Here is an 8,816-nt window from a genome sequence, read left to right as displayed (position 1 = left end):
TACAGAGTAATGTCATCGGCTCCTGATTCAGACTCTTACAACGTCACAGGCTCTAATATAACGAAGCGAAACATGTTGTGCAGCGGTGAACAAAAACTACGGCTACCCAGCCCTCCTCTCTGTCAAAATCAAAACCAGTGAATGACAGACTGACAACGCCCATTTATGTCACCGGTAGCACCCACGTGACTCCCATAACAACCAAACAAATAAAAACCCAGTGATCATCAAAATTCAATTATGGCTCCTACAGGTGTCTAACGACAGCTGACATCCTGCCATCTTCTGTTTCAGTCCGTTATTACACTCTTAAATCCTACCACTTATTCCTGCGTCTTTCAGGATCTTACAAAGCTTCAAACGACGCATCCACTATTAAGTTAGTCATCGACGATTTTAATAGTTGACGTAATCGTGACTAGTCGACTAATCGTGGCAGCCCTAAACTACTCCCACCCCAACATTCAGTCAACTCCCAGACTACATAAGACAATAGACACCCAAGTTGAGTTCATCCTCCACCTCTGCTAGATAACCCCCTCTTGCAGAGTGGACTCCTCAAGTGCAGAGACCACCTGCAAAGGATGGTAACAACCTCTCTGCCAGCTGAAAGGCCTCCAGTTCCACCCACCCACAACCCAGGCGACACACTAACCTCCCGGGCCCAGCCAGAACCCCAGCCCGGAAGTGAAGCACACCCCAGAACACCAAGTGGCAAAGCCTGCCCCAGACCCACCCAGGAGCAGCGCCGCTACCAGACCGGTGACCTACGTCTGCCAGACACCCCCCCCCTTACGTTTATCAAACTTAACCTTACTTTGAAAGTAACTAGTTACTAGGGAAAGTAACTTTAGTTTTACTCAGAATTCTGTTGTTAATGTGTTGCTTCCCTAACTGGATACCCAGCAAGATTGCCAGTCTTCTAGCTTGCTTACAACCCGTTCTCACTCCCAAAGCGTAACATTTTACGCTAGGTGACAAATCGTCAACATATTACATTTTCGGCTACCCACCACGTTCCTAAATGACGACCTCGGAAAAAGAGGAAATATGAGAACCGTCTGGACTGAACCTACACATGCTCGCTCTTTTTCTTCAAATCGCTTAGAAACACGCTATTTAACATCATTAAAGTCCTGGTTAAGGTCAGGAATAAGGTTATGGTCAGGGCTAGGGATAAGGTTAGGTTTAGGGCTGGAATACAGGGCTGGAACGTCTACTACCGCGGGAGCGTCATTGCACTGGATTCCAGCCATAACCCGCCGCGTACCATCAGAACGCCGAAGGTCTCCTTTCGCGTTCCTCAGGAACGCCGCGGGATGTGACAAAACGTCGACATGTTACGCCTCGGGAGTGAGAACGCTCTGCTTGCTTACATGTTAGCACTATCCTGCCACAAGTGCACTGTGCCACCTACAAACAGAAAGGAAAAAATAATGTGCATATTTTCACGAGAGAAATCTCACGCCTGGACCGTCGTCGACTGCTGCCATGATTCTAGCCTACGTCACAGTGTCACATGTGCTTTTAAAATCCAATACGAAAACTGCAGTCGTGGTGCTTTTGATTGTACTCAGAACTCGGAAATTCTGCCTTCCGAGCGGGAAGATGTAGGTAACTCCAGACTGCATACGAGCTGCATACAGGGCTGGACTGGGACAAAAAATCAGCCCAGGCATTTTGACTAGAGACCGGCCCACCATTATAGGAAAAACATAAAGCCTTTGAATGAAAACAAACGCTGTACACTGTCTTGTTGGTATATATGTATCAATCAATCAATCAATCAATCAATCAATCAATCAATCAATCTTTTGTTGTAAGATTCAGATAATTATTTGTTAAAAGCTAGATATTTTAAATGAGAATAAGAAAGAAAAGTATTTCTTTGTGCTCCCTTTTCCCTTTTAATGCCCTACCTGCCCCCTGGCAAAACTTTGCTAGACCCGCTGTTACCAGCTGTCTGCTACGTAAAAAAAGGATCCTGGTGTTATTTGTCTCTCAGAAACAGTTCATAACTTCCCTTCAACTCATTCATGTCACCTAAAAGGTAAAACTGTTTCTCCATCACCTGTTCAGCTCTGATGATTCAGTAAGGACATCTCCTGGTTTCATCATCATGTTTCCCTCTCACCACATATCTAAATCGATATCATGACCAGCAGCTTTTACGGCTGTGGCTCCAGCAAACATCAGCTGATACTAGAAATTAATATTAAATAAATTATAACAACAGCTTATCAAGCTTAAACGTGCTGCTTTTGATTAGCGCGACCTCCGCTGGTTTCCTCTTTCTGGCGCAAAGTGGGCGATAAACAAAAAAGAGAGATGGGACTTAGGACAGAAAAGCCGATCCACTGATTGTTGATCATGATTGAAGTAGCAACAGTAGAGGGAGGGGAGAGAATGAGAGAAGAAAAGCCAGCTGACAGCGTAAAGACACAGAATAACACCTTTGTGTCTTTTTTTCATTCCAGCTGAAGTCTGGGACAAACTGCGTTCCTTTTCAGCTCAATACGAAACACGTAATATTTTCTCTGAATACGAGACGATTCAGCTTTTTATGGGACGGTTGGCAACTCTACTAGCTAACCTTATGAACGAAATACAGTTCACTATCAGTAACAACATAGCACCCACCCAGCTGTATAGAAACTCCGTCATGCTAGCTAGTAGCAGTACGAGTTATTGTAACTGACTGAAAAAAGTCAGCACAACGAAAATAAACTCTACCTAAACTTGGTTTATATCAGACCCAGATAGACTGCAGGTCATAACTTCTTACCTGAAGTTCAGTTCACCTGACACTCCGACCGGCGGCCGCCTCGGGTCTCTCCTCCTCCTGCCTCCCCTTTCCCTCATCCACCTGCTGGCCTCCACCACTTGCTAATGGCCTGTATTGTATAGCGCTTTTACTTAGTCCCTAAGGACTACTTTACACTACATTCAGTCATTCATTCACACACTGGTGATGGCAAGCAACGTTGTAGCCACAGCTGCCCTGGGGCGCACTGACCAGAGCGTTCTCACTCCCGAGGCGTAACATGTCGACGTTTTGTCACGTCCCGCGGCGTTCCTGAGGAACGCGAAAGGAGACCTTCGGCGTTCTTATGGTACGCGGCGGGTTATGGCTGGAATTCAGTGCAATGACGCTCCCGCGGTAATGGACGTTCCAGCCCTGTATTCCAGCCCTAAACCTAACCTTATCCCTAGCCCTGACCATAACCTTATTCCTGACCTTAACCAGGACTTTAATGATGTTAAATAGCGTGTTTGTAAGCGATTTGAAAAAAAAGAGCGAACATGTGTAGATTCATTCCAGACGGTTCTCATATTTCCTCTTTTTTCCGAGGTCGTCATTTAGGAACGTGGTGGGTAGCCGAAAACGTAATATGGTGACGATTTGTCACCTAGCGTAAAATGTTACACTTTGGGAGTGAGAACGGGTTGCACTGACAGAGGCAAGGCTGCCGGACACTGGCACCACCGGACCACCACCCGTAGGCAATGGATGAAGTGTCTTGCCCAAGGACACAATGACCGAAACTGTTGGAGCCGGGGCTCGAACCGGCAACCTTCCGATTACAAGACGAACTGCCAACTCTTGTGCTGAATCTGTGGAAGCTACGCGATGCCACCACCAAACAATTAAGTTATTTTTACACATCTGCCAGCAATCCACCACCTTTCATTGTTTATACCGTTATGGAAAAACAACCCCCCCCCCTCCCCAAGACATTGGCATATCAAAACGAAAAATCACCATCGGCCCACCGAGTACAGCTATGGCTGCATATGTGTTTAGTAGTAGTGTAGGAGTAGTGTTTAGTCTTTTTGTAGAGCTAGCAATGCAGCCGTTTTTGAGGGCATTGCCATATTGGAATCTCGACTTCTCCGATGAGGCTAACCAGAACACTGTTTACTCGAGTGTGACATTATTCCCAGGTCCGTGTTCCGATTTCCGAGGTAAGTCGAACACAACACACAAAGTAACAAATAACGACCCTATCTAAATCCCAGTAATGATTAAAACGTTCCTGATTTTGGCATAATAAGTCAAGTCAAGTCAAGTCAAGTTTATTTATAGAGCACATTTAAAAACAACCAAGGCTGACCAAAGTGCTGTACAGTAAATACAGATAAAAATACAATAGAACACAATTTCGTAGTAACACCTCGCTGATAAAAATAAAATAAAAATAAATAAAACAAATAAATTAAACCTTTCTAAAAGCCAATGAAAAGAGGTGAGTTTTAAGAGCGGTTTTAAAAGTTTCTAGGCTTTTGGAGAGTCTGACGTGAGGAGGTAAGCTGTTCCACAGTCTGGGTGCAGCCACAGCAAACGCCCTCTCTCCCTTTGTCTTTAATTTATACCTGGGAACATCTAAAAGCATCAGGTCGGCTGACCTCAAAGATCTCCTGGGGCGATAAGTACTAAGGAGTTCTGACAGGTAAAAAGGTGCAGTGCCATTTAAAACCTTAAAAGCCAGCAATAAGATTTTAAAATCAATCCTAAAGGCAACTGGGAGCCAGTGGAGAGAGCAGAGAACCGGAGTGATGTGGTCTCTTTTTTTTGAACCGGTCAACAGGCGAGCGGCAGCGTTCTGCACCAGTTGAAGGCGATGTAGACAGGAACGATCTAGGCCAGCATAGAGGGAATTGCAGTAGTCTAGCCGTGAAGTAATAAAAGCATGGACCACTCTTTCTAGATCGTTCCTGCAAAGGTAAGACTTGACTTTGGCTAAAATCCGCAAATGATAATAAGATCCCTTAACTACAGAGCTGATTTGTTTATCAAGTTTAAAAGCATTGTCAAAAATAACACCAAGACTCTTAATGGAAGAAGTGCAATCGGAGGTTAGGGGTCCCAAAAAGTCAAGAGAGAAGTTGGGATCTTTGGGAAGCCCAAACACAATGACTTCAGTTTTGCTTTCGTTAAGGTGTAAGAAGTTAAGAGTCATCCAAGTCTTAATGTCAGACAAGCAGGAGAGTAGCGGCTGCAAAGAAACATTGCAGTTCAACCTCAGAGGGAGGTAGATCTGAATATCATCGGCAAAGATGTGGAAGGACACATTATGTTTACGGAGCACATCGCCCAGAGGGAGCAAGTACAGAATAAACAACAGGGGGCCTAGTATGGACCCCTGAGGTACGCCACAGGTTAAAGGAGCTCTGGGAGATAACTAGTTACCATGCTCGTTACCACAATAATAACATAGTTACTGTAACGCGTTACTTAATAACACTGGTCTTCACATATCCACCGCCAAAACCTGGTGAACAGAACTAAAGATTGTGGGTGTAATTGTCAGCCCAGAAACTTTAAGATTTGTTGAACTCCATCCATCATCACTAACGTTACCTACCATCAGTCTATCCATTACATGTTTCTTTCTGCCTCTCTACTCTCATATGCTTTTCTCCACATCATCTCACACAATTTCCCTCTATTATTTGCCTATTAGGTCACTGTCCATCTGTCCAACCCACATATGATCTTTCTCTCTGTCCATTTGTCTGTCTTTCACATCATTTGTCTATTGCAGCTCATATGAATCTTTCTTTTCTGTCTCTATCCAGCTGTCAATCCCTCTGTTATCTATCTATCTCTGCTTTCTTGAGGCTTTTTAGTCTTTTTCCTGCTCTGAGAAATCACGGCCTTGATCCCTGTAGGGAAATTTGTCCTGATAAAATGTCACTCTCGAACACTCACATGCAAACGTACCCACAAACACTAAAGCGCACACGCACTCTTATACACACAAGTACACACATACACGTATCCAAAAAGCCTGTATTTGTCCTAATAAAACGTCAAGCCGGCAGCAAAATGAACTGTAATGACTTTCAGGCTGTACTAATGGCCAATAAATCCTGGATTAGGACGCTCACACGCACTCCCCCTCTCTCTCACACACATGCACACACACACACACACACACACACATGCAAACACACCCACACAGGGTCATGTTTCATGGCGTGCTGTGCTGGGTTCATTCAGGAGTCAGATGGGTAAAGTTTTAAGCTGTTTTCAGCTCTTAATGACTGTTGTGCTGACTTTTATAATAACAGCATGGAAAGGAATCAGCAGGAATTAGCATGCTAGGATCATTTAAATCAATGATTCATGATGACTGAGGCTCGAAGCCATACACACTCGCTTTCTCACACACATGCATAGCACACACACACGCATACAGCATTCACATACACAAATGCTTCCATCAGAGAATTTCACTTTATGACAGTTCAGAGTCATTTTCCGGCTAAATGTACAAAATAAAATCCCGGAAGCAGTGTCTCCGTCGTCTTTCATTATCAGCCCAGTGATGGATTCATTTCATTGCTTTATTTTAGACAGAATCAGCAGGATAAGGTGCAAATGAGAGGGGAAATTGTGTATGAGGGATGTTTATGGAGGATTTCTGCAGTATTAGATGATATGTGGGGGAGAATGATCAGTGAGATGGCGCAGAGAGAAAAGGTCATCAGTCATGATACAGCTGTCTTTGACTCAAATGACTTAGAATCAATATTACTAGAACTTTATCTGCTGTAGATACATTGAACTCAAATGAGGCAACATCGTGTTCATTATAAACCATGATGAACCTTTTGTAACCATCGAGATTTTTCTTTTCAGGAATTGACAGTATGTCCCAGCCGATATGTAGTGCTTTAAGTAGAACTAGTTCTTAAAATCCATAGTCTGTGAAGCTTTTGACTTCAAATTTTAAATGTTGGTGAACAGCAACTGCACCTCACAGCTGGACGTATTTGACGACATTAGAACTAAAAGCTCTTTGGAACACTGTCATGCTCTAATAATGTGATTTATCAGGAGCACTTTGCAAATAAAATACAGCTTGTAATGTAATATTGTGCTCTATAAATACATTTTGAATTCATTGTACTTCAGAAGATCGTAGAATATGATGATTTTTTTTATTGTGTTGTTTTAAAATGATAATAACAAAAAAGCAACACAAAGCTTTGCACTTAAGCTTCTTGCACCTACCCCCTTTTCAGCAGATGTTCTGACATGGGATGAAGAAAATATTTCTTGTTCTTCTGACTCTCATTTTTTTCAAAGATTGCTCTTTTTGCTTTTTAATGTTATATCATTTTAAGGAAATTTGACAATTTGATAAAACTAAGATAAAAAAAAATGCTTCATTTTAATAATGTGAACTATGATATTAAAGAACTGACCTAAAAAAATTCAATTCTATTCTATATTAACAGTTTACTTTGAATAGACGGCTACAACAGGGGGCTTTCAAATTATCCACTAGAATCATCCTCTTTCAATCTTTCAGGAAATTTTGAGTTGGAAAGTGTTTTTTTTGTTTGGTTCATTTTTTAAACATACAGAGAATTAATAAAACTGTACATTTTTCTTTTAGTGCTACCAGATTAATAGAGGAACATTAAAACAGAAGGGACAGATGACAGATTGAGGAAAAATATTCACAACTAGATGTTGCTAAACAACACAACAACAGCTGAAACAGAAGATTCTGAATTTTGTTTTATCATGCTGCACTGGTCAGAAAGGTGCTTGTATGCTACTTTGTTGAAACCTCAAAGGACATCCATGGTTTTCCAGTTCCATTTACATCACATTACTTTACAGCCAGTGTTCTATTAGTTGCTGTGTAACCAAAGCAACCTCTTTCTGTGCCCTACATAATGGCTGAAATCGGTACACACACATTTTAACGTAAAGGAGGAGATAAAGCACAATTTATTTATTTATTTTTAACTTGTTGAACTATTTAGTTTACATGTAGGACAGTGGATTTGGATAAATCTGCTCAGTCAGTTTATGAATGCTGTTTAGAGCTTGATGCTTTATACAACACTGTAGGGGTTTTCCACTGAATGCAGCAAAGAGAATTCATAACTGAATTGCAGAGGGAGACTTAGACAAAGAGGTATGCAATGATGGCCATGTGGAGGAAACATTTGTGGCAGAGGAGGATACAGAGAGACTGGAGGAGGCGCCTTAAGCTGAGGGAGAGCAGAATGATATTCACTGTCACCCGCTGTGGGAGAAGAATAACATTCAGGATCTCAGAGAGAAAAGGAGAAAGAGAGAAGCCAAGAAAATAACAGGGACCAGAAAAAAAGAGTTCTTGCTACAAGGATTGCAGTTTCTTTGCCCAACATATGAGTTCAAGTTCCAATTATTAATTTATCTTGTTAATAAATTATCGAATTAACATATAATGAGTGCTGTATAATGGTGCTATGAATAATATACCAGTAAGCATAAAAATCACAAAGCGAAAAACAAGAAAACAAAAAAGAAAATGAACATTAATATCACATTTAGATAATTTTTTCCAGCAGCTAGGCTGCCAGTCCTCGCACATCACCCCTATTCTTGCTGTCCTTCACACTTTGAGATAACTGATGTTGTGAACTGTGCTATATATCTCCTTTTCCTCCTGTGACTGTAGAATAGGTAAGCTTGTCTGCACTTTTTAATAATGTACTTTAGTTGTTATTGTTTTATTATTGTGAGATTGTATTAATGTTTTAATGAAAAGCATTTCCACATTTCAAACACAGCATGAGCCTTCTTGTTGCCTGGCCTTTGAAGCGTGAATATTACATGTTGAACTGCACAGAAATTTAATCTAAGAGCACAGCAGCAGAGGCAATAAAAACGTAGTCATTTCAATGTAGAGAAGAAAACACTGCTTTTAGCTAGTTTGAAGATAAATATTAATGTAAGAATTTTATGGAACTTGTTTTTCTTGATAAATATTAATATGCTTTGAAGGTTAAAAGTTCATTATGCTTGG

The 8,816-nt window shown here is 41.5% G+C and overlaps 1 long non-coding RNA gene across 2 annotated transcripts; it reads right to left on the bottom strand.

Annotated features, from left to right (window-relative positions):
• Window positions 1-341: 341 nt before the first annotated feature.
• Window positions 342-5,947, bottom strand: LOC120716728. 2 transcript variants are annotated; one of them, XR_005692026.1, is made up of 2 exons: window positions 5,933-5,947; window positions 342-446 (listed from the first exon to the last, which is right to left on the bottom strand). It is a non-coding gene; the product is annotated as an uncharacterized LOC120716728 (long non-coding RNA). The 2 variants fall into 2 exon arrangements; XR_005692025.1 differs by lacking the exon at window positions 5,933-5,947 and adding an exon at window positions 5,339-5,351.
• Between the last annotated feature and the right edge of the window lie 2,869 nt (window positions 5,948-8,816).

The sequence above is a fragment of the Simochromis diagramma genome, unplaced genomic scaffold (assembly GCF_900408965.1).
Source record: "Simochromis diagramma unplaced genomic scaffold, fSimDia1.1 OVJJ01000565.1, whole genome shotgun sequence".
In the NCBI taxonomy this organism is placed as follows: Eukaryota; Metazoa; Chordata; class Actinopteri; order Cichliformes; family Cichlidae; genus Simochromis; species Simochromis diagramma.
Note: the sequence above shows the minus strand (reverse complement) of the source record. Positions and strands in the feature narration are given on the sequence as shown.